The 13,705-nt window shown below is 42.4% G+C and overlaps 1 long non-coding RNA gene across 2 annotated transcripts in view; it reads left to right on the top strand.

Moving 5' to 3' along the window:
- The first annotated feature begins 3,661 nt into the window (after nucleotides 1-3,661).
- Nucleotides 3,662-13,705, top strand: part of LOC144141115 (uncharacterized) — a 46,367-nt gene continuing 36,323 nt past the window's right edge. Inside the window, exon 1 of one of the 2 annotated variants that reach the window (XR_013316440.1) lies at nucleotides 3,662-3,870. This is a non-coding gene — a long non-coding RNA (uncharacterized LOC144141115). The remainder of the gene's footprint in view (nucleotides 3,871-13,705) is intronic. The other variant, XR_013316439.1, reaches the window with a different exon arrangement.

The raw sequence follows: 13,705 nt of genomic DNA, 5'->3' as shown, positions 1-13,705 counted from the left end.
AACCTCTTAACAATGTCTATATATAAATATATATATATATATATATATATATATATATATTTGTATATATTTATATATATATATATATATATATATTTTCATATATTTATATATACTTACACAATATTGTTAACCCACATTCTGAAACCGAGTGTATGGGTGTACTTCTGTGGGCACAACTAATCAGCGAACCTTATTTTGAACTGTCTGAAGTTTAACCTTCGTAGTTTATCAGTACAAAATATGTGAGTGAGGAAAGCTATTTCGATAAAACAAAAACTATCAGCCTTATTTAACACCAAAAAGAAAATGCTTTGAAAACATTTTCAACTGAAATATGTAGAAATAATTTGCCGTTATGGAAAGGCAATTAGAGAACAGAAGAGAAGGAACAGCCATTTTCTGTAGGCAAGAAAAAAATATTAACCCAAACGCGGGTTATGTAACAACCGTGTGCATAACATGATGTTTTACTTATTCTGTTTTGGGGTAATTATATGCATTATTCACCCGTATTATATCTACCGTAAATGTGTAGCGGCTCGGAAACTGGAACATAGCCGCCGTATATGGAAGCCGGAGTGTACTCGTCTATTTCCGCATTATTAAAACATTGCGCTTTTCTCAATGGGGCAAAGAAATAAATGCTTTTTTTATTTAAATATCAAATAACCAAAATATTATAACAAATTTCCTGTGGATAAATTTCTTTTGGGTAGGCGAATTTCGCTAGAGAAAAGACTACTGTAATGTTGATATACTCTCTAACAAATTTGAGTATTTTTTGCGAGATGAGGGCACGCATTAGTTAAAAAAACCATGACTTTGCCATAAACTATTCCCCAGTATTCCGGTAAGACAATCTCCCATTGAACTTCGTCGCGCCCAGAAATTCTGTGTTTAAATGATAAAGGTCCAGATCGCCCTGAAAAAAGCGTTTCCCGCATGGCTCATGAAGTTGCCTTAGCCGTTGCGAGCTGAAATGATTGTGAAGGCAACAGTGAAGACGCAGTATATCTAGGCAATACATGCGCACTAATAATAAGCGTCCAAAACACTCTCAATACGCTGCCTTTGTAAAAATTTTATTCATTTGGGCGTCAAAACTTTAGGTAAAAGCTAGAGAGACGGGAGTCGTGACGTTGCATTGAAATGCTCCCGGTTTGTGGTGAAACTGAACTTGTCACCCTAATTTCTGTTAGCCGAACGATTTCTATTAAATGCCATCATAGGTTAAGAAGAAAATTTTGGTGTGCATGTGGTTGGTATATCAAACCTCCTAAAATTAAATTTACCGACACAGGTTTGCTACGATTACTATCGATGATATTTTAACATTGCCGTTTACTCCGGTTCAATTCACCAAAAAACGAACATATTAGGCAACAACGGGCCTTACCAATAAGCAAACATGAGAAAAATATGACGGTAATTATAATACTTATACAGAAATTAAATAGGCCTATAACATCTATTTCTAATTATGAGATAAGGGGCGAGGTGGCGTTTCTTTCTCTTGTTTCAACTCAGATATGGGCGAGACAGGATTGTACGCGAAAAATGAAAATGAAATATTTGTCACTTACAATGTGTGCAAATGTGCAAAGTGGATAATTGATGGGAAATATCCGTCCTGTATTTTTCTCTAGAGCACTAGAAAGCTGTTGACTGGAACTGTACTAATATTAAAAAAATTCAGAGCGTTGGCCCTATAAAAAGGAGTAAAGCAGTGAAGCTGTATCTAAAGTAGGATTTTTTAATCGGTTTTTGTTCTTGTGAAATTTTATATTTGTGTCATTAACAGTCTTGAAGGGATACAGAAGTATTTACCCAACCGAGTTTAATACGTCTACAACATTTCTGTTGTACTATATCGAGACAATCGACCGCATCCCTTTAGAGAGGGTTCGGTAAATTACCAAAACCGTATGATATAAACCTAGGCCACGAATACGACCACAACGCTAAGATCTTTAGTCTGGCACGTACAGGCAACATCATTGCACGACAACCGCAGGAGAAATGTGATTATGTCTAGGGGACCTCTAGCCATACCAAGTGTTTTCCTGGCTACCCTTTCGTGCAGATCAAAATAGCGGCGCGCCTTGTAATCATAGCTCGCTCGCTGGACCCCAGTAGGTTCGGCGTTCCGCCGTCACCGCTGTCGCCGCATAACCCAGAGACTTCGAAAACCAAGCGGTTTACATAGTCATAAGCGTACGAAACTCGCGAACTGCAGGCACCTGTCCTACGTCTACCCTTTGTTTATCGCAAATAAAACTGTAGGTACTAGTGAGGCAAAATATAAGTATTTACCCTGCAGCGCCCGCATTCCTTTAGTTAGGAATGCATGTTGCGTGGGTTTCTAAGATAGTAAGTTTAAAAAATGTTTTGGCAATGCTGGTACGGTCGCGCGGAAAAGCAATCCCAAAAACAACAGAGCTCCCGCGGGCGCAGTTTCATGCAGGGGCGCGCAAGCACTGCGAAGGCGGGAACTTGGATTTGCATTGGTTGGTACCAGTGACCAGATAACAGCGCTACAGCTCATTAATACGAATCACTGCTTTCCAGTTGCAAAAGCTTTCACATTGTGTGTAATGGCATTATTTGTTTTACTACTACTGGAACAAGTCCGCCATAAAGAAAAAATTCTTCTTGTTCCATCCCCTTCGGGTGTTGCCATTATTTGCATGGTTCAATGTTGCAATCCAGCCTTGAACTTACAATTTTCTCGGTGATAATCAGAGGCAAGATTTATTTAGAAGAAGAAGCATATGTTTTTGTATAAATCAATACAAATATGCAGACGTTTAGTATTTGCAATAAAAAATATTGGAGAAGTTTCTCTACCCTAAGCTTGCATGTTATGTGCTATGTACACCATATAAAAGTTTATAGGGGTGTTGTCTCTGTTTGTACCCTGAAAAAGGTTTTATGTAGAAGCCTTCTGCCCATCAGTTCATTTTATGACTGCATCTACACATATAAGTGGTGGTAATGTTTGAAAGGTGCCTTTTTTTGAAAGACACCTTAATTTTTGAAAGACACCTTGCAACTATTTTGGGGGGATAACAATTGCAAATGCGTCATCAGCCGAAACCATTCCGCTGACGGGATTGATTCTGCTGGGGGGTTGCCTATTTATAGCTTCACTCTCACAGAGAGGCCGTGGGCCATATCAACATCGCGTTTCCCTAATACGCCCCATAAACTTCACACTAAAGGTGTGGTTTTAGCCAGGTTATGGGCGAATTGTGCTTCCCATTATTGCTAGCTACAGTCGTCATATACAAGCGGTTGTTTGAGCTGATGTTGAATACATTTGGTGTTTTAACTTGTTTTTCTCGCTCTCATTATTATTTTTATATTTTGATTAAAATGAAATTTTCAGAAATCAATTCCGGTCAATGTGTTTTTTCTTATGGCAAGGTTACTTTTATTTAATCTCTACTTTACATATGATGACGTAAATAAAAAGCAGTTTCGGAAGAATAGCCCATTCGATCATTGCATCAACTTTATCTGTCTGTCATTTCCTATAACTTATTTGTGACACATGGAAATGCCAAACTTATACCTACTTTTAGAATTCCTTTGTTCAATGAATGTATTATTCCTTGTGACGTGTTTATGTGCAAGCATTTCTTTGGCTTGGCCGTATTATGTTCTCTACCGGCCTTCAGTAAGGCATACGTATAAAAAACTGGTGACCCTATAAGGTCCTTAACGGGCAACTAGAAATTTAGCCATAAAATGATATTTAAATTGAACGCCGGGTTCGTTATTACCCTACTCGCAATTTTTTTAACAATTTGCTTTGGCAATAAGCAAAACCTTCTCGGATGCCAGAAGGAAATTGCCATTGCAGAAGTAAGTAGTTTTGACACTTCATCTAACTATTTTTATACCTTAATAATTAACCGGTACTGGCTGATCTCTTTCTGTGTGAGATGATTTTCATTATCTCGAAGTTTGCCAGCTATAATTAAATTCAATTTGTACGGACATAAAAATTGGATACGGAGCACTCAGTGTTTAGGGTAAAGCTTTTGGTGAGAATTGTACGGCCGGGTTTTTAGATTTGGTATAAAAGAATTGAATTTTTTCGACAAATTGTTTTTGTTAGAATAATAACGTAACTAACTTCCAGGAATTACACACTTCTATGGCACACAGATATAGAAGCTGGCCAATATTCTGCAAAGTTCCCAAAAACATTTCATCTCCAGGTATTATGGCGACGGTTAACACACTATCGAGCATCAAAATGAGTAAGACTACTCCCTGCACAATTGCTGGTGGCCGTATTACGTGCGGCGGCGCTGTTTTCTAAGAGGTGCACATCTTTTTCTCTAAAAGCACTGCGACGCGAGAACGGGGCCATCGTTTTTTTTTGCTGGGCAGAATCGTCGCATGGCGCCTCGATGCAAATCGTCACCGCTAAAACGCATTTTGAAGAAAAAGATGTTCAATGAGTGTAGCGTCACATATAGGAAGAATGTGGTCGTGGGTGAATCAGCAAAGCTTTTTGCCGCTGGGTGTAGCCTTCCAATTGTGGTACGAGGAGACATTTTGGCTGCTCAAGTGTGAAAAGTGGGATGCTGATAGGGCCAGAACGCAAAGTATGGCTGTCATGACGGGCGAAGAGTGCACATAAAATGGCGTGTTGCTGGTCAAAAAGCAAGAGAAAGGCGTGTGCACTGAGCAAAACCTCACTTTTGTTGGCAGTACCGATGACACTTTCAAGCCGTCCCAATTATCCACCAATACATTGGCCGTTCATTGTTTGTGGTGACAATACTAATTGGAAGGCGAGACATGTTGCTTGAAGTTGTCGACGAGGCAAGAGCGGGTCGTTATACCGGCCGCGACTAAACAGCCGAACGTTGTGACTAAAGCTTGCGGATATGAAAGTGATAAGTTGCCTACACCAGGCTAATAACGAAGGTCTTATGACTGTAGAGCTCAAGGGAGTTTTGTGGGTTTCCTTGTTTTGCAAATCATTACTAGGCAGCAGCCAGATAAACGCAGAGTGCTGAACGTTTGTACAGCTTGGTTATCTGTTCAAATCATCAGTCCCATCAGCAGTAATTAGAAGTCATGGTGTTTGGCACATTACAACCTCGCTCGAAGGACTAAGTTGTGCCCAGTCCTGGGTATCGTGAGCTCGATGTCATTTGGAAGTTTTAGCACTATCTTTTATAGCAGGCAGTTAGACATCAACTAAAAAATTCAAAAAAAAATCTAATTTTCTTTGGCTCTGTAACTTGTAGCTTGTGTGAACCTTGTGTAAATAAAGTTTTAATTGCTTAGGGGAGTTTTGATTGCGAGTGCCTTCGCTAAGCTGTTTAATGTAACAAACGTTTTTTGGACGATTAGCCCTAAACACCACAAAAATAGGCTTCACAAAATGTTACTTCCCTGATGCAACGTCCAAAATATTGCTCCGAATCATTGACGTAAATGTTTGCCTCAGTGCGTAAGGATATGCGTCTGCAGTAATCATAAAGCGTAAACGCCATAGCCCTGTTGTTAAGATTCGTACACATAAAAGAAGGGGTAAATCTTCATTCATTGGGTCAATATTAGTTCGGTCCTGTTGTAGCACATGCGAGAAAATGGAAAAACGAGGTTTTGTCTTCATTCAACGAGCCCCTATTTTTCCAATCTGCTTCGCTATAAACACAGATAAAAAAAAGGGTTGGCAGTCAAGAACTTTCTTTCTGACTCAAAAAATTCTTCATCCGTTTCTATGACCTACCGCCATATCCCCTTTACTTTCCGAGGATTTCTTGACTGCCAACCCTTATTCTGTCTTAATTCACCGAGCGCCTCATTTGCCATTTCTGATATACATACATATATATATATATATATATATATATATATATATATATATATATATATATATATATATATATATATATAAATATATATATATATATATATATATATATATATATATATATATATATATATATATATATATATATATATATAAATATATATATATATATATATATATATATATATATATATATATATATATATATATATATATATAAATATATATATATATATATATATATATATATGTGTGTGTGTGTGTGTATTAACCGTCTACAGAAAACCCACCGATCGGCAACAGTACCTGCATTTTGACTGCAACCATCCGCGACTTTGCAAAGTTTGAATACCATACTCGCCTGCAAACAGATACCGCTGCATCTGTTCTGATGTTCAGGAATTTCACAGAAACTGAAAAAATCGAAAGAACATCCTTCTGAATCAAAATTATCCAGAAAAAAAAAGTGCTCACGCAATCAATCGGGCCCGCCGAACAAACCGCCAGTCAGCATTGTCAAAAGCCAATTCGCAAACAAGGAAAACACCCCAGGCTAACCTGGTATTAATATACGGTGCGAACATTCGACGAGGAAGCAACATACGTAGCTGGCATTTCAATGTGATCAGACAAAGTGTACACCTGTCAGCTATCTTCCCCAAACAGCCCCGTGTAGTGTATCGTAAAGACAAGAACTTAAGAGATATACTTTTTAAGGCTAAAATTGCAATCAGAAAACCACATTCAGGCTGCCGCCCATGCGGGAAAACGCACTGCAAAATTTGTTCCATCGTCTCCCCAGCCAACACGGCAAAATCTGACTTTTCTAAATTTGCCTTCCGAATAAAAGAAAGCCTCGACTGTGATTCTAGTAACGTCGTATAAAGACTGCACTGTGAAATCGGTGGCAAGGACTATATTGGCCAGAGCGAGAGTGCATTCCGGCTCAGATTCAACAACCACAAATCCCACGTCCCCCACAGCCGGATCTACCATTTTGCAAACATATCCGCCTTCCGGACTATTCCATTGAGAAAATCAGAATTACTCTCCCGAAGTCTGGCTTCCGCTCTTCTCTTGAATGCGAGCAGACGGAGTCCTACATTATCCATCAATTCCAAGCATTCGCCCATGGCATCGATGAGGATCCGGGCCGGCTCTCACTCTTGCGGCAAAAAGATGCACCTTAGGCGGAAACATCGGGCCTTTGCGGTCGTAGAGAGGGTGAGTGCGGAACCGGGATCGTGCATACAACTTGAAAAAAAAAAATAAGCAAGAAAGAAAAAAAAGAAAACCCCCGTTTTGGGACTAAGCCATGAAAACAAAGGCGATATAACCGCCCTACCACCCGTTCGGTCACCATTACCCATCTCATCAGTTACTTTGAACAGCTGTAAGCGCACACCGTTGGCCCCCCAACGTAGAGTGGCCTCAATTATGACCGCCCTACTGCCGACAGACAAACAGCCGAAGAATGCCGCCGCAAACGTAACCAAATCTTCGTGTTGATCATTGTAAAAGCGCTACTTGAAAACAACGACGAAGGAACAAACAGAACACGAAGCGCTTCGTCATCTTCCTTTCTTCTTTCAACCTTCGTCGTCGTTTTCAAGTAGCGCTTTAACAATCATAAATCTATACAAAGAAGCCCAAGTGGCAGTTCTTTTAAACCCTGGTGTTACTTCTCAAACGGCTCGCTGACCTCGCGGCAAAGCTTCGCTACACCCCTCAGTTTCTTCGAAGTGGCGTGAATAGGAGAGCAGCTGTATCCTTAACCAGGATCAAAACAAAACCAAAAATAGGGCAGAAAACTTGGAGTATGGCGCGGGGACCGTGCGTCCCTTGGGCGGGCCGTGCATGCATGCGGCCTTTCAGTTTGACCGATTCGAATATCTATGCCTGTGCCGGCATCTTGTGTCTGTAACCCTTCCCCCTTTTTTGTCCCTTTTCCTTTCCCGCTGACTATTTTTACATCATTCACGAAGAACGCAGGACTTCGTCTGGATTTTGATTTTGTGTTTGCTCGTGTGCTTCTTGTTATCGTGTTTTCGTGCTGCCTTTTCGTCCGTGTTCTTTCCCCTTCCCTCACATTCCACGTTTCTAGCCAATCGGAATGCCTCACTTGCTCAAACTGCTTGAAACACCCCTCACCCGCGACCTCTCCTGTAGGGATGAGGGAAGTAACCCTCCCTCACAGAAGTTTTTGTATAAAGACGCAATGTGAGCAATTAAAATACAGCCCTGAAGAAGGAGTTTCTAACTCCGAAACTGTTGGCAACAGAAAGGGAAACGTGTCAGTCTACTTATTTCACTATTTTTATACTGGTATATATATATATCTATATATATATATATATATATCTATATCTATATATATATATATATATATATATATATATATATATATATATATATTTATATATGTATATATATATATATACCTATATTATTAGTCGTGGAGTATGGTCCTTAGTTGCTCCCGGAATAAGCACAAACGCACAAAACAAAAGTACGCTCTTCAGCGATATTAGTTCCTTGTTTCGACCTTAAACAGGTTTTCTTTAGCAATGAAAGCTGTGGGAAAAAAATGTATGGAATCAGGGTGGTGGTCCCGCCCTGAAACAGAAGCCACATGGGAAACAAAAACACAAATGACCACACACAACATAAAGAGCATAGTCTGCGAAACGCAAGCGAAAAGGACCCCCCCAAAACAAACAACCAAACAAAAAAGGGGAGGGGGGTAGCATAGAGGAACACAATTATACAGAACATACTGCACATAAGCGAGTGGTTGTGATGATAGGAATTGTGATGTGTTCATGGGTTGCGAAAGCCCGAAAAACATCCGGTGTCCCCAAAGAGGGGAAAACTACAAAGCACATGACTCCACGAGCAGTGAGTGTACATGCGCGCCGCGGGTACTCAGGATTGACTACCGAAGGTCAAGAATGCAAGCCGGCACTTTACTGTATTTGAGCCTAGGCAGGTTCCACCCCTTTGAGAAGTCCTACAAAAGCTTAATGGGGGAGCCCATTTGAGGCGTCCCCTTGTCGGCCTCCGCCTCCCTCTGTACACGCTGTCACGTCATGTACTCAATTCACGGCGTGTTAACTTTTACCACTCGGCCTCGTCGCCCGCGCGCGTGGACCCCTGAGCTTATTCTACTCGAATATAGCTGAGCGCGGCAATTTGTATTAAAATGAATTTAATAGAGAGGCTACCGTCGGCGTGTGACGAACCTCCCGGCCAACTAAAAAATAGAAATGAAAAGAAAGGCAATGAGAAAAAGGCAAAGAGAAGCAAAGCGAAACATGAGCGAAAAGACAGGAAGGACGGCCCTTCCTCCCTCCGCGAGCACTAGCATTGGGGTCACAATGTGAATAAAAGACACACGAGGCAGAAGCTACAACAGACACTAAAATAAAATACTTCTTACACGCTCATTCAAAATTCGAAAATTCCACATTCGATTTCACATTCCCAAAGGATAAAATGGGTGGGAGATATTGTGACATAAAGAGGCAATGGGTACAATATCGCTATTAATAAGGCGTGTTCTGCTTTCATAAAAGTGAAACCAGAAAATGAGAGAAAGGAGTCAATAATAGGGCGGTGGATGGAGGAGGGAAGTGTTGGAATGGGTCGGAAGAGGACTAAACCATTATAGTGACCGCGGATTATAGTGCTCCGTTGTTGCCGTTTCATTGCACAATCTCTCACCTGGAGAAACAAGCTGCCTGTGCATCTGAGACCATGCAATACCATGCGCAGGATAGGCCGATGCACGTGAAGGGCTTAAAGTAGGCATAGCAAAAAGACAAAATTACAAGGTCTCGTATGTCCCGGGGTCACAATGACTCAATGGTCATGCAGCGTAGGAATTACAGTCATCATTCTAGGACTCTCATTCAGACCCCCCATCATTCTCATTGTTCCAGATCCTTCTTCAGGCTATTAAATTAATAGAATAAGTAAGTCTCACATTTGCTCTCGCTCCCTACAGCTAGAAAAACCACTGTGTAGAATTGTGATTTTAATTTCATCGAAAGAGTGATTTTGCACTGCTTGGTGTCTGGACAAGGGAAGGTGTGGAAGTGCTTTGGTGTGATAGCTGTGATTGTTAAACTGCGTTCAAAAAGGACCATCGGTCTGTTCTTTGTACTACATATTACAGCCGCCATACACCAATAGGCAAACCAAATTGGTCGAGGCACAATCAAACGAACAACGTACAGAATATCGGAAGCTTGAATGTGTGCTGATTGCAACCCTCACCGTCTGCATATGTTTACATACCAAACATCTCTTTTTGCTACAAGGCCGGTAGCCTAATTGCTGCGTGTGCCTCTCTTTGGCGTAAGCATGATACTCCCCTACGCTTTTGGAGCGCCTGTATATTACACGCGGAGGAGCACTGAAAATTTTAGAAAGTCATTCGTTCTGCTGGAGAATGTTGAAGGGCTTTCTTAAAGTTTGATTCACGTTTGGCGGATGACAAGTAAAAGTTAAGACTAAATTTGCGCGGGAATCTTTACCATCATTCACGTGGGACCCCTGTAGCAGTGCGTTACGATTTAAACTTTCCGCCCTAGATATGGCATAGTAAACAAGTGCCGGCAGGTAATGGTGTTTTACGAGGACGCCCCGCAGTCGGCTGGTGTTTATGTCTCCCCCCGGGCGCATAACCTCACTGTAGAGGTATTCTTAGCGAAAATCTAAGAGCCCATTTTTAAAAAATACTGTCGATTCAACTTTGAGCACCCTGTATATATAATATATATATATATATATATATATATATATATATATATATATATATATATATATATATATATATATATATATATATATATATATATATATTATATATATATATATATATATATTATATATATATATATATATATATATATATATATATATATGTATATATATATATTTATAGAATAATATAGTAAGGAAATGAGGGGCTCGTTGAGGAAATACAGAAACATAGGTCGGCAGTCTACAACGCCAAAGGAGGCATAGGGGTGTTGTTAGGCTCTAATTATATATATATATATATATATATATATATATATATATATATATATATATATATATATATATATATATATATATGCATGTATATATACATATATATATATATATATATATATATATATATATATATATATATATATATATATATATATAGACTTTGCTGGGTAAAAATAGAGGGTCCGTGCGGGTGGGGTGGTAAATGTAACACTAACCTTCCCACCAGCGCTCGGTCATCGCCGTGGTTCTCACAAATACCGGAACCCGTTCCAAAAGTTAGTCAAATCTTCACCTTCACACGTATGTCCAGCATCTTCATTGAGAGAGAGAGAGAGAGAAAAGACCTTTATTTGGCCGAAGTTACAGGCCGAGCATGTCCACCGCCTGGGCGACCAGTCTGCGCTGTTCTTCTCCTTTAGAGCCAAGCCAGTCGGTCCAGGTGGTGATGTAAAGGGATGGGGAGGGATAGGAGTCGGATAGCTGAGCCACCGGGCAGTAGAATAAGCAATGAGGTAAATCAGCGTAGGCAGTGGGGCAGTTGGGACAGGAGGGGTCAGACCTATAACGATAGAGGAAAAGGCGGGAGGGAGTGATCAGGGCATTCATTTGGATGTGCCGGAGGAGTCGAGCCTCCGTTACGGTGAGTGATGGGTGAGGAGGCGGGTAGAGGCGTTTGTCAAGACGGAGCTGAAGGTAGACCTCCTTGATGGTACGGCAAAGGGAGAGCCTCGCACCGTCCTCCGAGGGCCCTGGCCAGGGGATCAACGGTGCCCGGTGAAGAGTTTCGCGGGCGAGTTGATGCGCCAACTCATTGCCGTCAATCCCGGAATGTCCAGGGACCCAACGGAGGAAAACGATGGATGGCTGTAGAGCGGAGACCGCTCGTTCGACCTCCTGTTGAAGGATAGAAGGTAGTGAGCGATTTTGTATCTATATAATAGATGCGTGGGAGTCAGAAAAGACTGTGTATTCGGGGACAGGGGGGAGAGAAGCAAAGGACTGAAGGGCATGGGCAATGGCGAGAACCTCGAGACATTGCTTCCGGAGGGTGAAGGTACGGGCCGCTAGTGTGGGTTTCTGCTTCAGCAAGGTGAGGGTGGTATAGAATGTAACCGCACGAGCCTCGAGGCGCCACAAAGGAGGCATCTGTGTAAGCAATTCCCTGGGTCGCGAAAAGAGGAAAATGATGCTGCGCGGCCGCATGACGACGACCTGCATGAAGGACAGGGGACATGTTTGACGGGAGAGGGAGAATACGAAGGTTGGGCGCCGAAACTGCGTCGGAGGGGTAATGGGGGAGACGGAATCGGAGATATACCCGCCTGAACCAGTTACCATTGACGTTGACAGGTAAGGGAGCGCCGAGAAATCTGGGAATCTCGATGGAGGTTGAGGAGAGAGCGAAGAGAATGAAAGATGCCCGTGGCAAAAGCTTATCTGTAGAAGTGGTGATAGGGAGGTTCAGTGCTGCTTTGTAGAGTCCCACCAAGGCGGTCTCAAGGGTATTGAGTTGAGTGTTGGTGAAGGAGATGTAAGGGATAAAGTATAGGAACTTGTTGAGCGCGAGGGCGTGAGCAACCCTGCAGGCATTAGCTTCGTGAAGACCCGCCCGTCGAGTGACCACACGACGTAGAAGGTGGGTTACCGAGTGGCAGGTCGCGACGGCGCTGTGTAGGGCTTGTATGTTCTTGGCTGCATGCAAAGTAAAACCAAGAACCTTGCTTTTGGTGACGACAGGAATGGGAGAACCAGAAATATGGAGAGAGATGAGGGAATTGTGCGCACGCTGGTAAGAGGAACGGTTGAGAAGGAGAAGCTCGGACTTTTCCGGAGCAGGGGAAAGACCAACAGCGGTGAGAAAAGAGTCGATGAGATCCAAGCCACGTTGCAGGGTGCTCTGCACATGGCCTGGAGAGCCAGATGAACACCAAAGGGTGATGTCGGCGGCGTAAAAATCGTGATGAAGATCGGGGATTTTAGATAGTTGGGAAGCCAGAGGAGTCATAGCAATATTGAAAAGAGTGGGGGAAAGAACAGCACCCTGAGGAGTGCCTCGAGTGATGTGGTGGGGGTCGGACAGATGAGAGTCGACTTGAAAGCGAGCCACTCGGTGAGAGAGGAAGTAGCGGAGATAGGAGTACACGCGGGAGCCGCAGGACATTGCGGGAAGCTGTGCCAGGATATGGTCATGGCACACACCGTCAAAGGCTTTACGGACATCGACGGTCACCAGAGCGTGGATTTGGGTTGGGAGGGAAGAGAGAAAGGTGTGCTGGAGAAGCAAAAACATGTCCTGAGCACTGACACGGCGACGGAATCCGATGAGAGAATGAGGGATGATGTCCCTCTTTTCTGGAAATTCAGAGAGGCGAGTCGGAGCCATACGCTCAAGGGTCTTACCAACGCATGACGTTAAGGATATAGGCGTAAGGTTAGCGATGGATGGAGGTTTTCCAGGTTTGGGAATCGTGGTAATAAGGGAAGACGTCCAGGAGCTAGGTGGGCTGCCACTGTCCCAAGCTTGATTAAAAATCTGGAGGAGGAACTCTTTCGCATTGTCGGGGAGGTTGCGGAGAGCCGTGTATGTGATGGAATCTTCTCCAGGAGCAGAACGCTTAGCATTTCCAACCAGGGCCGCCTCGAGCTCCCGGAGAGTGAAAGGGCGGTCCAGATCAGAATTAGGTTCACCTGAGTAGTCCATATAGCTAACAGTAAGAGGGGGCGGGAGATAAAGAGAGGCGAGTTTGTTGAAGAGGTCGGAGGCGGTTCCTTGAGCAAGAGCTTTAGCTAAAGTGGGAGCAAGCGTGGGCTTCGTGC

The sequence above is a fragment of the Haemaphysalis longicornis genome, unplaced genomic scaffold (genome assembly GCF_048455015.1).
Source record: "Haemaphysalis longicornis isolate Haplotype H1 unplaced genomic scaffold, Haemaphysalis longicornis Haplotype H1 scaffold_6, whole genome shotgun sequence".
Classification (NCBI taxonomy): Eukaryota; Metazoa; Arthropoda; class Arachnida; order Ixodida; family Ixodidae; genus Haemaphysalis; species Haemaphysalis longicornis.
Note: the sequence above shows the minus strand (reverse complement) of the source record. Positions and strands in the feature narration are given on the sequence as shown.